Below are 16,123 nucleotides of genomic sequence, written 5' to 3'. Positions count from 1 at the left end.
TTTCTCCTTGGACCTTGTTGGTCCTCTAGCGCTTGGGAGCGCTTTATTTTGGCCCCTAAGCGCTTGGTAGCATTTTTATTTCCTCGCAAGCGACTGCCCACGCCGCATATTTTCCCTTATTTACTTTGTGTTGCGAGGGTGCCCACCACTCGTTGTGCCCCAGAATCGCTGCTGCAGCCCGGCCGCGACCGCCCCGGAAGTCAGGCGAGTTGGCCTGAGACGGGGGCGGGGCCGTGGCATGACCGGAAGCTGTGCGGGGAAAAAGAAGGCTCCGAAGAGAGATGGCTGCTGGTGCCTGCCGGTGCGGGGCTCCCATGGCGGAGGAAGAGCCCCGTAGGCACCAGCCAGTGGCAGCGGAAGGTGGAGGGGGCGCGGGGCACATTGCTGGTGCCCGCCTCCGCTGCAAGTGAAGGACCGGGGCCGACAGGGGCTGCGCTGCCGTGAGTGCCGCAGCCCGCACAGAGACAGGGAGAAGAGTGGAGTCCCACCTCAGAAGAAGCCGGTGAGTGGGGGCTTCCTATTGCTTGGTCCTTTGAGGCACCGTGCCCTGGCCTAGGCCTGAGTGGCCCCGTCTGGCAGCGGGCCGCTCCCACCTTGCCCCGCATTCTGTTTCGAGCCCACGAGGGCTCCGGGGCATATTGGTGCGGAGTCCTCCAGAGGGGGGGACCCCAACGTACGGGCGCACTGTTCTTTAAGAGCCTGAGAGGCTCGAGGGGGCCTTTGTGTATTTTGAGTCCCCCAGAGAGGGACTCCAACTATGGGGCTAATTTGATGTAGAGGCCCCCAGTTATTTGGAGAGCCAGAGGGCTCACATGTGCTGTGTGCATTTTCCGAAGCCCGGTGTGGCTGTACCATTTCCCTAAGGGTTCTAGAGCCTGTGTGGCTCCTACATGTTGGCGCAGTGCTGTAGCTAGGGCCAGTGAGGGCCCTGCCACAGTTTTACTGATGTCTCAGCTGCCCAGCAATCAGTGGGCAGCTGCACCGTTTAGGCGCCAAGGGAGAGAGAGTCCCTGTGTGGGACAGAGATGGCACAGAGGTGTCAGGCCTTCTACAGCTGCACAGCACTTAGTGCCAGCTGCAACGTTTAGGCCCTGTTGTTGTTCCCAGCTGCCCAGCAATTAGTGGGCAGCTGCAACGTTTAGGTTGGCGCTGGTGGCGCACCCCTGACTGGCGCTGCATTGGCAGCGTACCCTGACATTCTGGACACAGGGCTTTTGAGTCCCCTTCTTGGGATGGCCAGTTGGCCCGGGGGCTGGTATGTGGGTAGGGCGCAAGGCCCTAATGTGATTTTTGCGCAATGTGATTTTGCTATGTTTATGATAGTAATTGCCTAAGGTGAGGTTTGGGCTATGTGATTGTGAGATTACTTTACCTGTGTAGGTTTATGTTAGTGAGAGTTTACTTCACTGTGAGTCACGCCCCTAAATGTGAGTTATGCTTAGGCGGGGAGTCTAATGTGTTTAGACTAGTGAGATATTGCCTACTGTCGTTTTTACTGGTTAGGCCTAAATGTGAGTTATGCGTAATGTGCTATGCCATTATGCCTGTGACACCAATGAATGTAATTTATGCATTATGTGTCTTACCTACACCTCTGAATGTTTTTGTGCATCATGTGTTTTCCTGTGCTGCACCTCTGAATGTGTTTTGATGCATCATGTGCCTTGTTCTTACACCGCTGAATGTATGTTTATGCATCATGTGTTTTCCTTCCCTACACCTCTGAATGTGGTGATGCATCATGTGTAATGTGTTCTTACCTATAATTGTTCTTTTGTGCTACACTTATTCTAAGTTCTACATAGTGCTATTTCTAACAGTAGTTCTGCTAAGTGCTGATTCTGACAGTGGCCCATGTGGCCCTGTCTTGTACATAATCCCATGTGAATATTGCCCGTGCCAGTTGGCACAATGTATATTGTGTGATTACTATCAGATGTGTTTTGACAATACAAAAGTTATTTGTATATAACCTTGTGTGGAGTTCCTTTTGTGGTGTGCCTAGGATGTTGTTGCTGTTGTGTGCGTGCGCAAATGCTTTACACATTGCCTCCGGGATAAGCCTGTCTGATCGTGCCAAGCTACCAAGGGGGTGAGCTGGGGTATCTTGGCGTGTGACCCCCTTGCCCTGACTAGAATGGTGGTTTCTGCCTGGCTTTGGCGTCAGCCTTAGCCAACCAGAAATCCCAGTTCTAACATTCATACAAAAATTGTTTTATATGGAATAAACCTGCTACTGCGAAAACAATGTCCCGGGAGTGCCGTTTTTCCTTCTAAACTTGGATGGGGAAGGATTTTGGAGCTTGATGTTAATTGCGGCACGCCACCGGAAACACGGCACCCGCCGAGGGTGTGCCCCGCTTTTTGGCGTACCACGGAGCAGTATATAAATATATATCTATATACATATGTTGTGGGTGCAAGCTCTAGACTCGCAAGTCTTACGCCTAAGTTTGCTTTCTGAAAGAATGAAAAATAAGGACTTCCCCCAAAAAATGTTATTGTCAATAATGTTTTATCTTTCAATATCTGTTTTACCTTAGGATGTTTCACAGGGTAGTCCAACATAACACTTAGAACAAAAGATAATGGTGATGCCCAAACATCACTCAACAATAAACACAAACCCTTACACAATTTTCTATCCAAAACACTGTAGATGCAACACAGCACCAGCATTCTATTTAGCTGGGTGCCAACATGGGCACAATGGAACTACCTGTCACGGTTGCCGGACCGGGAGTTGCAGGAACTACTGAAATGGCTTCCGCACGGGGACAAGCATGCGCAGCAGCAGACCAGACAGGTCAAAGCGCACCTATCCCCGAGCGGAAACGCTTCGCGTTCCAGTCTCTGGTATTGGGGCTTACCTTCCGGGTCTTCACGTCACTTCCGGGGCATTGGGAGTCTCCTCCCCGTCCTGCTTCCTTGGGGTGTTGTTCTTCTTCCTGGATCTCTCTCTCTCGGTGTTCCTTATTTCGGCATGCCACCTCTGCCTCCGGGTATCTGTCCTCTTCGGTTACGCCCTGTCCTGAAAGATAAGAAAACAAAACAAGAAGCTGCATTACTGCCACATGACGGTAACAGCGCTTAGCGCTGCCATTTAATCCTATTAATCTCGCCCCTGCATAATTATCTGATCTGGTGTTCCTAAGGCTGTGGGCATCCGTTCCTTCTCTCTCTCTTTGGGATTTAGTAACCTGTGAATGAAGAAAGAAAAAGACATTAGATTATTGCCTGAGAATTAAGGCTATCTTTATTTCGCAATTAACCACTTTATGTTTGTGAAGAATATTCTCATACAGGAGTCTGGTGACTAAGGTGGGTTCTAGCCTAGGGCCTTTTCATTTCATTCATTCCCTTATATTAATCTCCCTCTAAATAATAGTTCCCTATTTTTTCCTACCAGAACCAGACACTTGATTGACAACCATAGCAATTTGAAATACTACAAAGAAGGGACACCTTAAGGTATTAAACAACCCATTAGAGAGATTTAGAGATAGAGATACCTTACTACTCCTTACCAGTTTTTTTGTGTTCTTCTATCTTGTCTACAGATGTTGTGCCTTGTCCTTGCCTGGTCCTATCCCAGCCTGGGTTCGACGTGTGACCCTTATCTCTCCTTGTTTTGTTGCCCTTCTTCCCCAGGTTACTATTGTCACTTTGACCTTGTTGGGTGCATTAGTTGATTTGGCAAAGTTGTGGACCTTTCTTCATGTCCATGACGTTCCTGCGGAAACATAGGTTAGACCTGACACTACCCACCACCACATACCACAACAACTTACAACAGCACATATTAAGACAGAACTTTGAACATACACCCACCACGGCCCAGTCTGCAATTATCTGGCTATTAAGGCATGTAACAGCACTGCTATTTTCAATTGTCAACCACCACATACATTTGCCGAGCAATGGGTCCCTATTCTACCTGAGAAACTAGACAAACCTTTAGGTTCAACCAAATGGTCTTACTCTTCAATTCATTAAAAATCACAAACTCATCCTAGTAACCAGACAGCTCCACAAAACCGAATCAAACACCTGTCTGTGAAGGGAACATTTGGTCAGTCAAATCCTTGACGCTCAAAAAGCATGCCGTACCATACGAATCACATATTTGTGCTAATTAACAATAACAAAGTAGAAACTGGGATAAATAGAACTTTTTTCAACTTTCCTTTTGATATAAAGAGTTAAGACTGTGGAGAGAGGGTCTGAAGCGAGTAGCCCAAGGTAAATTTCGACTTCTTTCTCTCCATTTTTCTCCTGGGCAGCCTACATACGTCCTGGTTACAAGTATATGTGATATTTATTGCACCTGATAAACAATAATCCCAAGAGTAATGTTATCTATAGGGTATGATATCCATGAAGAAGCAAGTATGCACCATCTCCCCTGCCTGTTTCCTCACTCACCGGATGCTCAGAAAGGTTTTCAGATGGCTCCCAAGCAATCCCAGGCAAACTCTCACGCAGGTGCTCCTCACCAGCAGACTCGACTACGGCAACTCCTTCTATGTAGGAATAACAGCCTAACTTATGAAGAAACTCCAGATGATCCAGAACACAGCGAACAGGCTCATCCTTGCCCTCACAACTCACAAAAAGAGAAGGACTAAAAAACCTAACAGAGGAGACCTTACTATGAGTAGTTTGTCTGTGTCTCTGTCCTAGGAAAACCGCAACAAAAGGGGTTGTAAAAGAGGGATAGAGACGAAAATAGGCATATTGTTAAATACTGCCCTCACCGACTAATTAGTGGCATGCTTCATCATAGGCCCGCTTACGACTTCCAGATGCAGACCAACACACTGGACTGAGTGCTGGGTTTTTTGAGAGGTAAAACGAAATTCCTTTATTATTGGTCCACCTTGGCAAGATTAAAAAATCAAAAGGTGCGGTATATAGGTGGAGTTACCGCTCCTTACCCCCCACTCCATGTACAAACATGTTTCAGCCAAATGTAATTGCCCTTCTAAGTTACTGGCCTTCTTCAGGGTAAGATCCCTTGCAATGTTGGTCTGTATCACAATGTGATCAATTATTACAAAGTGGTTAAGCCAACCTTTCTTGTTTCTCAGTAACATATTTACCATTAATATCTGAGTTTCATAATGAAATCTCTGAACCCAGGACAGCCGAAGGGACACCGCCCTGTAGTCACACATTCGTCAAGGATCAGTTTGTCAAGAAGACGCCACTCCATGTCCTCGCACTACCCTGATTTACGCACCTAACCCCTCACCTCAGGAAACTCCTCTGGCTTCCAGTCATGAAGAGATGCCAGTACAAGGTACTCACCCACGCATACAAGGCACTACACAATGAAGGACCTGCATACCTCAACCAATGCGTAACCAGCCAACCAGGAATTTCAGATCCGGATTCCTCACCCTAACTGTCTCCCATCGCATCCGCGGCACAAACAGCGCAGGACGCTCCTCTCATCTGGCGGAAAAGACGTGGAATGACCTCCCACTGCACCTCAGAGCCTCACCATTGCTCCAGCAATTCAGGAAGGATCTCAAGACATGGATGTTCAACCAATAGGAGAACAGGCAGCACTATTCAACATGACCTCAAGACCATCAGGGTTTTTTTTGAGGGTAGGAAAACACTGACCCATTCATCAGGCGCCTTAGACTTCAATGGAAAAGACTTCTTGACAGCTCTGGTGGTATCAATACTTAGGGCCTGATTTAGAGTTTGGGTGGTGGGATATTACGCCACACACATGACTGCTAACCCTCCTACTTTTTATAGAATTGCAATGTGTGTTTCTGCAGAACCACAAAACATTAGTCCGAATTGGTCCATAAACAGCACAACTTCGCCATGTTCTAAAACCTCATTATTACAAGAGCTTTAGAGCACTTGTAGTTAGGGGCTCGAGACTGCACCATTAATTTCAACTTTACCAAACTGTAACTAAGGGTGTTTTTTGTGAATCCATTTTAAGTCAAAACTCTGACTAAATATCTATGCATTGGAGCAATATCTGTGATTATGCTGGCTCTGACTTTCTCACTCTCTCTTGTGTACTACTTTGATGTTTTTAGACAATATGGGGCATATTTACTACAAAGTGGCGAAGCTCTGCGTTAGCCTCCTTGGCTTAACACCGTGTTCCACCACTTCAGAAATGCAGGGCTGCTCCATAACAATAATATGGTGCAGCCCTGCGTTTCCCTCTGCGCTGGCGCTTAATTTAGCAGTCTAGCGCCAATGCAGGCACCCTTGCACCATAGTGCAAGGGTGTCTGCGTTGAGAGGAATATTGTTTATGTGCAGTAAGGTCTTTCTTCCTGCACATAAACAATCTTTAAATGGTGTTTTGTAACTTTTATGTGTGCTGCTTAATGCAGCACACATAGAAGCTGCAAAACATCATTTTTCGTTTGTGATTATGTGCAGGAAGGGTCACCTGCGTTGGTGCTTGGTTGCTAAGTTTAGCGCCAGCGCTGGGGAAACGCAGGGCTGCACCAAATTGTAGCGAATATGGTGCAGCCCTGCATTTCTGAAGTGGCGAAGTGTGGCGTTAAGCCAGGAAGGCTAACGTCGCAATCCGTCACTTCATTGTAAATATGCCCCTCTGCCTTTAATATACCGTGAAGTTGTATCTGTTTTAGTGTATAGGTGATCTCATTTTCTTCGTCATTTGTAGTGCGAGGCTTAATGACGAACATCAACTGGATCAGGCTTGTACATTAACTCTCTTTATTTCAGGCTCAGCAGTACGGTATTGATGTCGAACCTCTTCGTCCCTCTTTTTTCACCTACCACCTTCTTCCCTTGCATTCCCTTTGGTCCCCCCCAACCCCTTTGCTCGACCCTATATTCACACTTGCCATTTGAACATTTCCTGTCATTGATGGCAGGGTGCTCCAGTCAGCTAGAGTGCTCACAAGCAGGGCCAGTGTCCTACTGACTTTAGTACATTTGATATATCTTTCTCTCTCGGTCATACTAGAGGGTGTGATGATCAGAAAGTTTTCACCCTTCTCCTTAGGCATACGAGTTTTAGCAGAAATTCCGCTTTTTTACCCCCTGCCTTTTTTACTTCTCTCTCCCTCTCTCGCTTTTTCTGATTATTTCTTTGCCCTCTCATTCTTTTACAGTTATTACATGCCTTACCTGGAAGAGGTGACATGTCGTAAAGGATATCTCTCTCTATCACATAATTTCGGGTATTGGATTTGACGGCACCGTCTCTTTTAGCCACCTCCTTGACGGGAATCTCTCCTGTTCCCTAAAACGTACATGGAGTCATCGGGTCACCTTTTCCCTTCCCTGTCCCTGACGCAGCACGCTGGTCTCTACCTTACACTCGTCTCTAGGGCTGCCACTAGGCCTTCCTTGACCAGTATTTTAATGTCCCAGCTTGTGCAAAAAAAACAAGCAAATCATCTAAAGCCGGTATTTTTTACCCCTTATCAGAACATCTTTTAAACAGAAAAATAGATGAAGAAAGCACTTTAAAGTGTCTCCTAGAACTATCTTAATGATCCCAGAAAGATTATTTAAAGTAAACAGAGACAGAACAGCCCTGTTAAAAAAGATTACAGACGATTTTATATGTCCGGTATTTTTCACTGGGAAAAGTGGCAACCCTACCGGCCGTCTCGAATAGAAAACCCGACAATGGACTCTTCGCATTACGCATTCCTGACCCCACGCTGCCACCGGGACGGCGCATCGCCACCTGCCCTTTGGGACGCCTGATAATAACAACGTATCAAAGGAGGCAGTGGCGCACGAGACGTGAGGCATAATTGGGAACCGCAAGACGTCAGGGAGGTTAATGTGCCCCGTCATGGGGTAGGAAAGCTGTAATTATGGCCGCCTGTGAGGAGAGTTAATGACGGGTCTTGCGCTTGTGCGCCAATATGGCGTGCCACAGACAAGCGCATCCCTCGCAGGTGCAGCAAGAAGTAGGCTGTAATCTCTGTCCCTCTGGTGAAGCGCCCATTTTCCCGACATATAATCCCGAAATGGAAAAGGTGAGCGACGAGCTGCTTGTAGTGTACCACTATTCCCCATGGTATGGGGGTGTGGTGAGCAACACATCCGCGGGCTTCCCTCGGTGGTTGTGCCCGATGTGATGTAAGAGCCATGAGTATAAAATAAAGGTAGGGCGTGATGGCAGTCTGTCACGTAGCAGCCCCAAATATAGCAACACTGTGGTAGTGTCATAATCATTTCTAGACCTAACATACCCTATGGCCTGGTCAACAACCCTAAGGGCTGCCACTTCACTGTAGGGTGACCAACCGTCCGTAAATTTCACGGACAGTCCGTAATTTCGGCCGTCTGTCCGTTTTCCGTGAAGGATTCTTTAACGGACGCCATTTGTCCGTCATTTTAACAGGGCACGGGTTGCCCCACCCTAAAGCCGGCACAGCTTGCACCCACCTCCCTTCTTGACTCCGATGCTGCATCAAAGCTCAGATACCCCTGCATTGGAGAGGCACAGCGGGATGGCAACCCTCACACCTCCAGCCCTTGATGACCTGTTAAGAGGTGCTTCGAAGGTGACTGAGAGGGAGGGGCTGCAGGTTCAGGAGCAGCGACATCTATTCACATGCAAACAGCACTGAATGCATCATGTCTCTGCTATTTAGAGGGGAGCTCACACATTCCATTTCTGCCCAGGGCCCCAAACATCCTAGACTCGGCCAGATTACACCCCTGATTACACCGAGGCAGCATGCGCTTCTCTTCACCGAGCTTAATTACTGTCACTAAATTGTAAGCAAACCTCGGTTCTTCAAACATGCAGTCTATAATGTAATACAATAAAGAAATGGCACAATCGCACCCACACTGATTAACAAAGTATGGAGGACAATCAGTTCAATAAGTTCTCTTAGAGTAACTCCTGTAAGTACTGTACATCACAGTGGGGGGTGGCATTTTGGACAGAGAGCCTGTCTTCTCGTTGTCTTGTGCAGGAGGGGGTGAGGAGCCCAAGATGATACTAGAATACTGCATGCCCACCCCTGTGCCCACCCTGGTGGATCCTGTTCCCTCTCCTGTGATGGCTCCTGCCCTCCCCTCAGTGATGGCTCCTGTCCCCCCCATGTGGTGGTTCCAGTCCACCCCCCGCCTGTGATGGCTCCTGTCCCCCATGTTGTGGCTCCAGTCCACCCCCGCCTGTGATGGCTCTTGTCCCCCCTTGTGGTGGATCCTGTCTCCGCCCTGGGAGGCTTCTGTCCCAGTCCTGGAACGGCCCCTGCAGCAAGGGTGAAGTTCTTGATGGGCCTCTTCTCAAAAGGGCTCAGCTCAAAATTAATATGGAAAGGTGGGCGAGTAAGTAAGTGAAGGGATGGGTGAATGGCTGGATGAATTAGTGAAAGGGTGAATGGATGAATGAAAGATTGAATACATGGATAATGAGAGAGGATGGATGGATTGATGAGTGAGGGGAAGGATGGAGAGAAAATGTAAATAGCTGGATGTATGGGTGGAAGGGTAGCTGGATGATGGATGAGGAGAAGGATGCTGGATGAGAAGGATGGATGGATAGATGGATGGATGGAGGGAAAGGATGGATGGATGAGGAGAAGGATAAATGGATGGGATGGATGGATGGGTGAGGGGAAGGATGGATGATGGATGAAAGGAAGGATGGATGAGGGGAAGGATGGATGGATGAGGGGAAGGATGGATGGATGAGGGGATAGATGGATGAGGGGAAGGAAGGATTGATGGATGAGGGGAAGGATGGATGGATGAGGGGAAGGATGGATGGATGAGGGGATGGATGGATGAGGGGATGGATGGAGGGGAAGGATGGATGGATGGATGGATGGAGGGGAAGGATGGATGGATGGGATGCATGGATGGATGGGTGAGGGGAAGGATGGATGATGGATGAAAGGAAGGATGAGGGGAAGGTTGGATGGATGAGGGGAAAGATGGATGGATGAGGGGAAGGAAGGATGGATGGATGAGGGAAAGGATGGATGGATGAGGCGATGGATAGATGGATGAGGGGATGGATGGATGGATGAGGGGATGGATGGAGGGGAAGGATGGATGGATGGGAAGGATGGATGGATGGGTGGGTGAAAGGATGGATGGATGGATGATGAGGGGAAGGATAGATGATGAGGGGAAGGATGGATGGATGATGAGGGGAAGGATGTATGGATGGATGGATGGATGATGAGGGGGGTGGGTGAAAGGATGGATGATGAGGGGAAGGGTGGATGGATGGATGATGAGGGGAAGGGTGGATGGACGGATGATGAGGGGGTGGGTGAAAGGATGGATGGATGGATGGATGATGAGGGAATGGATGGATGATGAGGGGGTGGGTGAAAGGATGGATGGATGATGAGGGGAAGGATGGATGGATGATAAGGGGAAGGATGGATGGATGGATGATGAGTGGGTGGGTAGAAGGATGGATGAATGGATGATGAGGGAAAAGGATGGATGGATGATGAGGGAAAAGGATGGATGGATGATGAGGGGATGGATGGATGGATGATGAGGGGAAGGACGGATGGATGGATGGATTATGGGTGGTGAAAGGATGGATGATGAGTAGGTGTGTGAAAGGATGGATGGATGGCTGAGTGGGTGGGTGGATGATGGGTAGGTGAAAGGATGGATCAGTGGATTGGATGGTGGGTGGGTGAAAGGATGGATGAGTGGGTAGGTGGATGGTGGGTGGATGGTTGGGTGGATGAGTGGGTAGGTGGATGGTGGGTGGATGGTTGGGTGGATGATGGGTGGGTGGGTGGATGAGTGAAATGATGGATATATTGATAAGTGCAAGGGTGAATGAATAGACGTATGAGTGAAAGGGTGGATGAGTGAGTGAAAGGGAGGGTAGATGGACAAAAGGATGAATAGATATGTGAAGGAGTGAAATGATAGATGGATGAGTGATAGGGTCAATGGATGGATTCATGAGTGGATGAGTAGATGGATGGATGGGTGGGTGGATGGATGGATGGAAGGAAGGATGGCTAAGTGAAAGGGCCGATGGAGAGAGAAAGGGAGGATGGATGGATGACTAAAAGAGTGGATGGGTGGAAGGATTAGTAAGTGAAAGGATGGCTAGATTGGTGAAAGGGTAAATGGCTGAATGGATGAGTGAATGGATGGATGGGATGAAGAGTGGATGGATAAGTGTACAGATGGATAGGGTGAAAGGGTGAATGGATGGATGGATGGATAATGGAGAGTGAAAGGATGGATGAGGGGATGGATGAAGGGATGGATGAGTGAAATGATAGATGGAAGGATACATGATGGATAGGTTTGCAAATGGTTGAATATGTTTGGAAATGGCTGGGCTTACTTATATACTATTGCGCGACCTCTGATGTGTCTGTAAAACGTACCTATTGTCCTGAAGATTTGTCCTGAATTTTGACCTCCTGTCCTGAATTTGTGTCCTGAATTTTGACCATTTGTCCTGAATTTTTACACTCACCGTCCTGAATTTGCACCAATGCCAGTTGGTCACCCTAAGTCTTCACTGGTGACGAGGCGGGTCATATACCCTGCTGCTACCGACTGTTGTGTGGTATCCATGATGTAACGGGTGCGCTACATAGGGTCATGTGACCCAAGTAAAAATAAACAGTAAAGTGCATGCGTAACGCCAGTCTGGCGAACGACCGTGAAAGCTACGCAGCAGCACCCAAGCCTCCTGTCTTTTGTTATGGCCCTGAGGCCGCATTAGCCGTCCCCCTCACCCGACGAGGTCGCAAGCGAACGCAAACCTGTCAACACAACAACTGGCGACGAGGGAGGGCGTGCCAGGCCTCATCACTGCGTGGCGGCCGCAAAGGCACTCTCCTGGCCTTGTGCTCATGCTACGGTGACTTCACGGCTCCCGGGGCTTGGCTACCAAGGAGGTTGCTCAGCAAGACAGACCCGGCACTGTTACCAACACGGATGAGTCACTGCCCCAGCGTGACACACCGACATGCGTATGGCCACTTCTCCGCACGAGGCCGCATCGTCTCCAAAGCGCGTGCGCGCCTCGTGCCCACGTGCCTCAAGTCAGCGCTACCACGCGCTTCCAGGTTGCCCTGCTGAAGTCGGCAGCCTTATCCGCATATGCCTGCATCTGTCCCCGGCCCAGTGGGCCTCCATAAGCGGACGGCTGGGTGGAGTGGTGCGCAGCCCCATGGCCCGGTGTCAACGCTGTTAGGCAGTGCCAGGAGGAGGGAGTGGAAGTCCCCAGCGCCAAGGCTGAACCTTCAGCACGGCATTGGTGAAAACACCTTGGTCAGGGGCAGCGGTGGTTGATCATGTCCACTATTCAAGACATTGAGCCATTCGTGGTGGAAGGCACCCCGTCTGCGCTAGCCCCAAAGTGGAAAGACTGGGCAGAATAGTTGCTCATCTTTTTCGAGGCCACAAAAGTCCATAAAGATCAAAAGAGGGCCATGTTATTACATCTGGGGCGAAGGACATCCACAACATAACGAAGACGCTTGTGGAAGCAACACCCAAGACTTACCATACCCTCATCAATGCCCTCAATGGATACTTTGAACCTCTGGCTAACCAAGATTACGAACTGTTAATTTTCCAACAAGCGTGCCAACTCCCTGAAGTTGCTTGACACATTTCACACCAGGCTGAAGAATCTAGCATTGACACGTGGATTCAGAGATGAGATGGAGGAGATCAGGGGACAAATAATCCGAGGCTGTGATTCAGCGAAGCTCCGCAAAAGAATTCTGGAGGAGTCAGGGAAGCCACTGATGGAGATACTGCGGAGGACCACCTTATAAGGCAGCAGAATGCCCAGCGAAAGGCAAACAATGCACAGGATGAGGAAGGTTCAATCACTTTGAGAAAGTTTGCCGGTCAAAGAAGTACAGGAAACCCCGGCAGACAGTCTACCTGGTCCCGGAAGCTTGTGGGGAGCCCAGTGACATGGATGATGATGATGAAGAGGAGCGAGTTGTGCACAAGGTACACATGATCGGAACAGCGACTCGGAAGGCGCGACAACTGCCACAGTGTCACATCCAGGTAGGCCCGCATGATGTTATGGCCGTTTTGGATACTGGCACCACAATCAACATCATGGCCGCAGCACTGTATGAGACCATGGACCCCGCTCCAACGCTGCACCCCACGGCCATCACAGTTTTTGCCTACGGTCAGGACATGCACCTGAAGATAAGAGGCTGGTTCAAGACCCCGATTTCCCATGGCCCCTGCTCCATCACTACCAATGTATATGTGACAGAGGACGGACAGGGCATGCTGCTAGGCTGCCGGGCTGCAGAGGATTTAGGGGTAGTAACATTCACATTCGGGTACACCAAGAATCCATTCAACATATCCTAGCTGAATTTGCGGCAGTGTTTGAAGGGATTGGGAAGTTCAAAGGCAAGGAAGTGCACCTCCTTGACCCCACAGTGCATCCCGTATCGCTACATCATCGGCGAGTGGCGTTCCATTTGAGTCACCTGGTAGAAGAAGAGCTAAAGAAACTGGAAACAGCAGGCATCATTGAAAAGGTGACTGGACCCACCCTGTGGGTCTCCCAGATTGTCGTCACCCGAAAGCCCAAACAACCAGGGGCCATCAGAATCTGGGTGGACATGCGGCTGCCGAATGCTGCCATTAAAATAGAGCATCACATTACTCCCACAATAGGCGACCTGATTGGGGAGATGGCGGGAGCATGTTGGTTCTCGAAACTTGACCTGAGGTCAGGATATCATCAACTTGTACTGGATCAGGCCTCCTGCAACATAACGGCCTTCTCCACTCATGTTGGCCTTTGGAGATATACCGCGCTGCTACCGACTGTTGTGTTGTACCCGTGACGTAATGGGTGTGCTACGTAGGGTCATGTGTCTCAAGTTAAAAAAAACAGTGGTGTGCGTGCGTTACACCAGTCTGGCGCACAACCGTGAAAGCCACGCAGCAGCACCCAAGTCTCCTGTCTTTTGTTATGACCCTGAGGCCCCTTTATTATCCCCCTCATCTGACGAGGTCGCAAGCGAACGTGACCCCGTCAACACAACATTGACTGATTGCTGCGTACGGCCCCCGGCCGTGGTGTCTCCTGCAGTGCTACGCCTGGTGTCTGCAGTGTCAGCACCACCCTTCGACTGCCTGTGTACCACTGCCCACCCACGTCTACCGAGCACAGAGGGCTATTCAACCAATTTCTCTTGCCGGCTGACACACTGCTGCTGACAATCTGCAGTGCCCATTGTTCATGGGTTGCATCACAGGTGGTGCCATGTCTCCTCACAACCCAGTCACGTGCCCCTCCCCTCAGCAGTGAGGCCGCAACCACGAGGGAGCATCCGGCATGGTCTGCTCTTAGCCAGCACTAATCAAAGGAGTGAGGCACCCTGCACAAAGGCCGGGCGGGGCGTGGCACCAGGCCCCCGTGATCCTGAAGATGGTGAGGAGCAGCAAGGGGTGAGCGTGGCCTGCAGGATCCTGAAAGGAGGTGCCTGGTTCCCGGGAAGGAGTCAGTTCATTGGGCACATTTCTATTCTGACTTCCATATACCTACATCTGTATGAACAGTTGGTACAGCTGTACCCCTACTACAGCTACAAGTATTGGATGGAGGAGGGTCTGATGTTCACATGAGCTTTGACTCCATCACTGCCCCTGGCCATCATATAATGTGCTCTACTGCTCAAACTCTCACTGGGCCCGTGTCGAAGGGCAACGTCTAGAACTATCACCCTCAGTCTGGCGGCTGTCTTTTTGCCCATGCAGGGGTGACATTGCTTGTACCCCGAGGTACCCAAGAGGGCTAAGCCCCATTTCCTGACGACCATTTCAGCCATACTGGCCTTTGAGCCTTTCGTGGTCGGTGCCGCACCGTCATTGATTCCAAAGTGGAAAGAATGCCCAGAACGCCTACAATTCTATTTAGAAGGAGCTAGTATTGCTCGCTAGAGAAGAGAGTCCTGCTGCTACACCTCAGCGAGAAGGATATCCATAGAATATACAAAACGCTGGAGGAAGCTACACAAAATACATACTCCACCCTCCTAAATGCCTTAAACATTTCGAATCCATGGTCAAAAGTGACTACAAATGTTTTGTATTCCGGGTGGCCTTCCAGGAGCCGGATGAATCACTAGACATGTTCCATGGTCAGCTATAAGAACTCACATACGTGAGGGTTCCAGGACAAACTGAACAGGAAGAAATTCACGCTAGGCGTGATCGGAGGGTGCTACTTAGAAACTTAGAGAAAAGATACCTCAAGAATCAGGGAAATCATTGCAATACACCTTGTTGCTAGGATGGTCCAAAGAATAAGCAAAGGAAAGGGCCTCTAACATGAATGTTGCACTTCATAGCCCCATCAAAATGGAGCTCGGCAAGGTGATGGAGACGCGCCCACCACCCGCTCCACTGAGACGCCCGCAAGAAAAGAAGAAAGAAGTGGATATTGTGGGGGACCCCCTCATCAGATGAGTGAATGCCCAGCTAAAGGAAAAAGGTGATCTGCATGCAGGAAGTACAATCACTTCGCCAAGGTATGCAGGTCAACCAAGTCCCCAAAAGAAGCAACACGCGCACTGGTTGATGAAAAACCAACAGAGAGGATATGGATGATGACGCAGTAGAGTAACCACTACACTATGTTCTTGTGGTGGGGAAATCATCCAACCGTCGTCATCCCCTCGATGTCAGATTGATTAAAGTGGACGACCAGCAAGTCACAGCCATGATGGATACAGGTGCATCCATTGAACTTATTTTGGGGCACACTTACTGCGCCATGGACCCTAGTCCCCCGCTGAAGGAGGCCAAGGTCAGAGTATTCGCATATGGGCAAAAATCACCCATCTCTCACACGGGCTATTTTACATCCATGGTGTCTCACCATGAACAGAGTACAGGCACAATGGTATATGTGGCCAAAGAGGGACATGGCATGCTTGTAAGCGGAGCCACTGCCGAAACACTAGGATTAAACTTGTTCGCCCTAGCGGAACAAGAGGAAGAAATATTGACTATTTTGGAAGAAATCAGTGAAGTCTTTAAAGGGTTTGGAGGCCTCAAGAAAAAAGGAAATTAAACTCCAAATCGATCCATCCAGCCAGTCGCACGGAGTCATCAGCTCATCGCCTTCCACCTGAAGCCAA

The sequence above is a fragment of the Lissotriton helveticus genome, chromosome 3_1, assembly GCF_964261635.1.
Source record: "Lissotriton helveticus chromosome 3_1, aLisHel1.1, whole genome shotgun sequence".
In the NCBI taxonomy this organism is placed as follows: Eukaryota; Metazoa; Chordata; class Amphibia; order Caudata; family Salamandridae; genus Lissotriton; species Lissotriton helveticus.
This window is presented reverse-complemented; position numbering follows the sequence as displayed.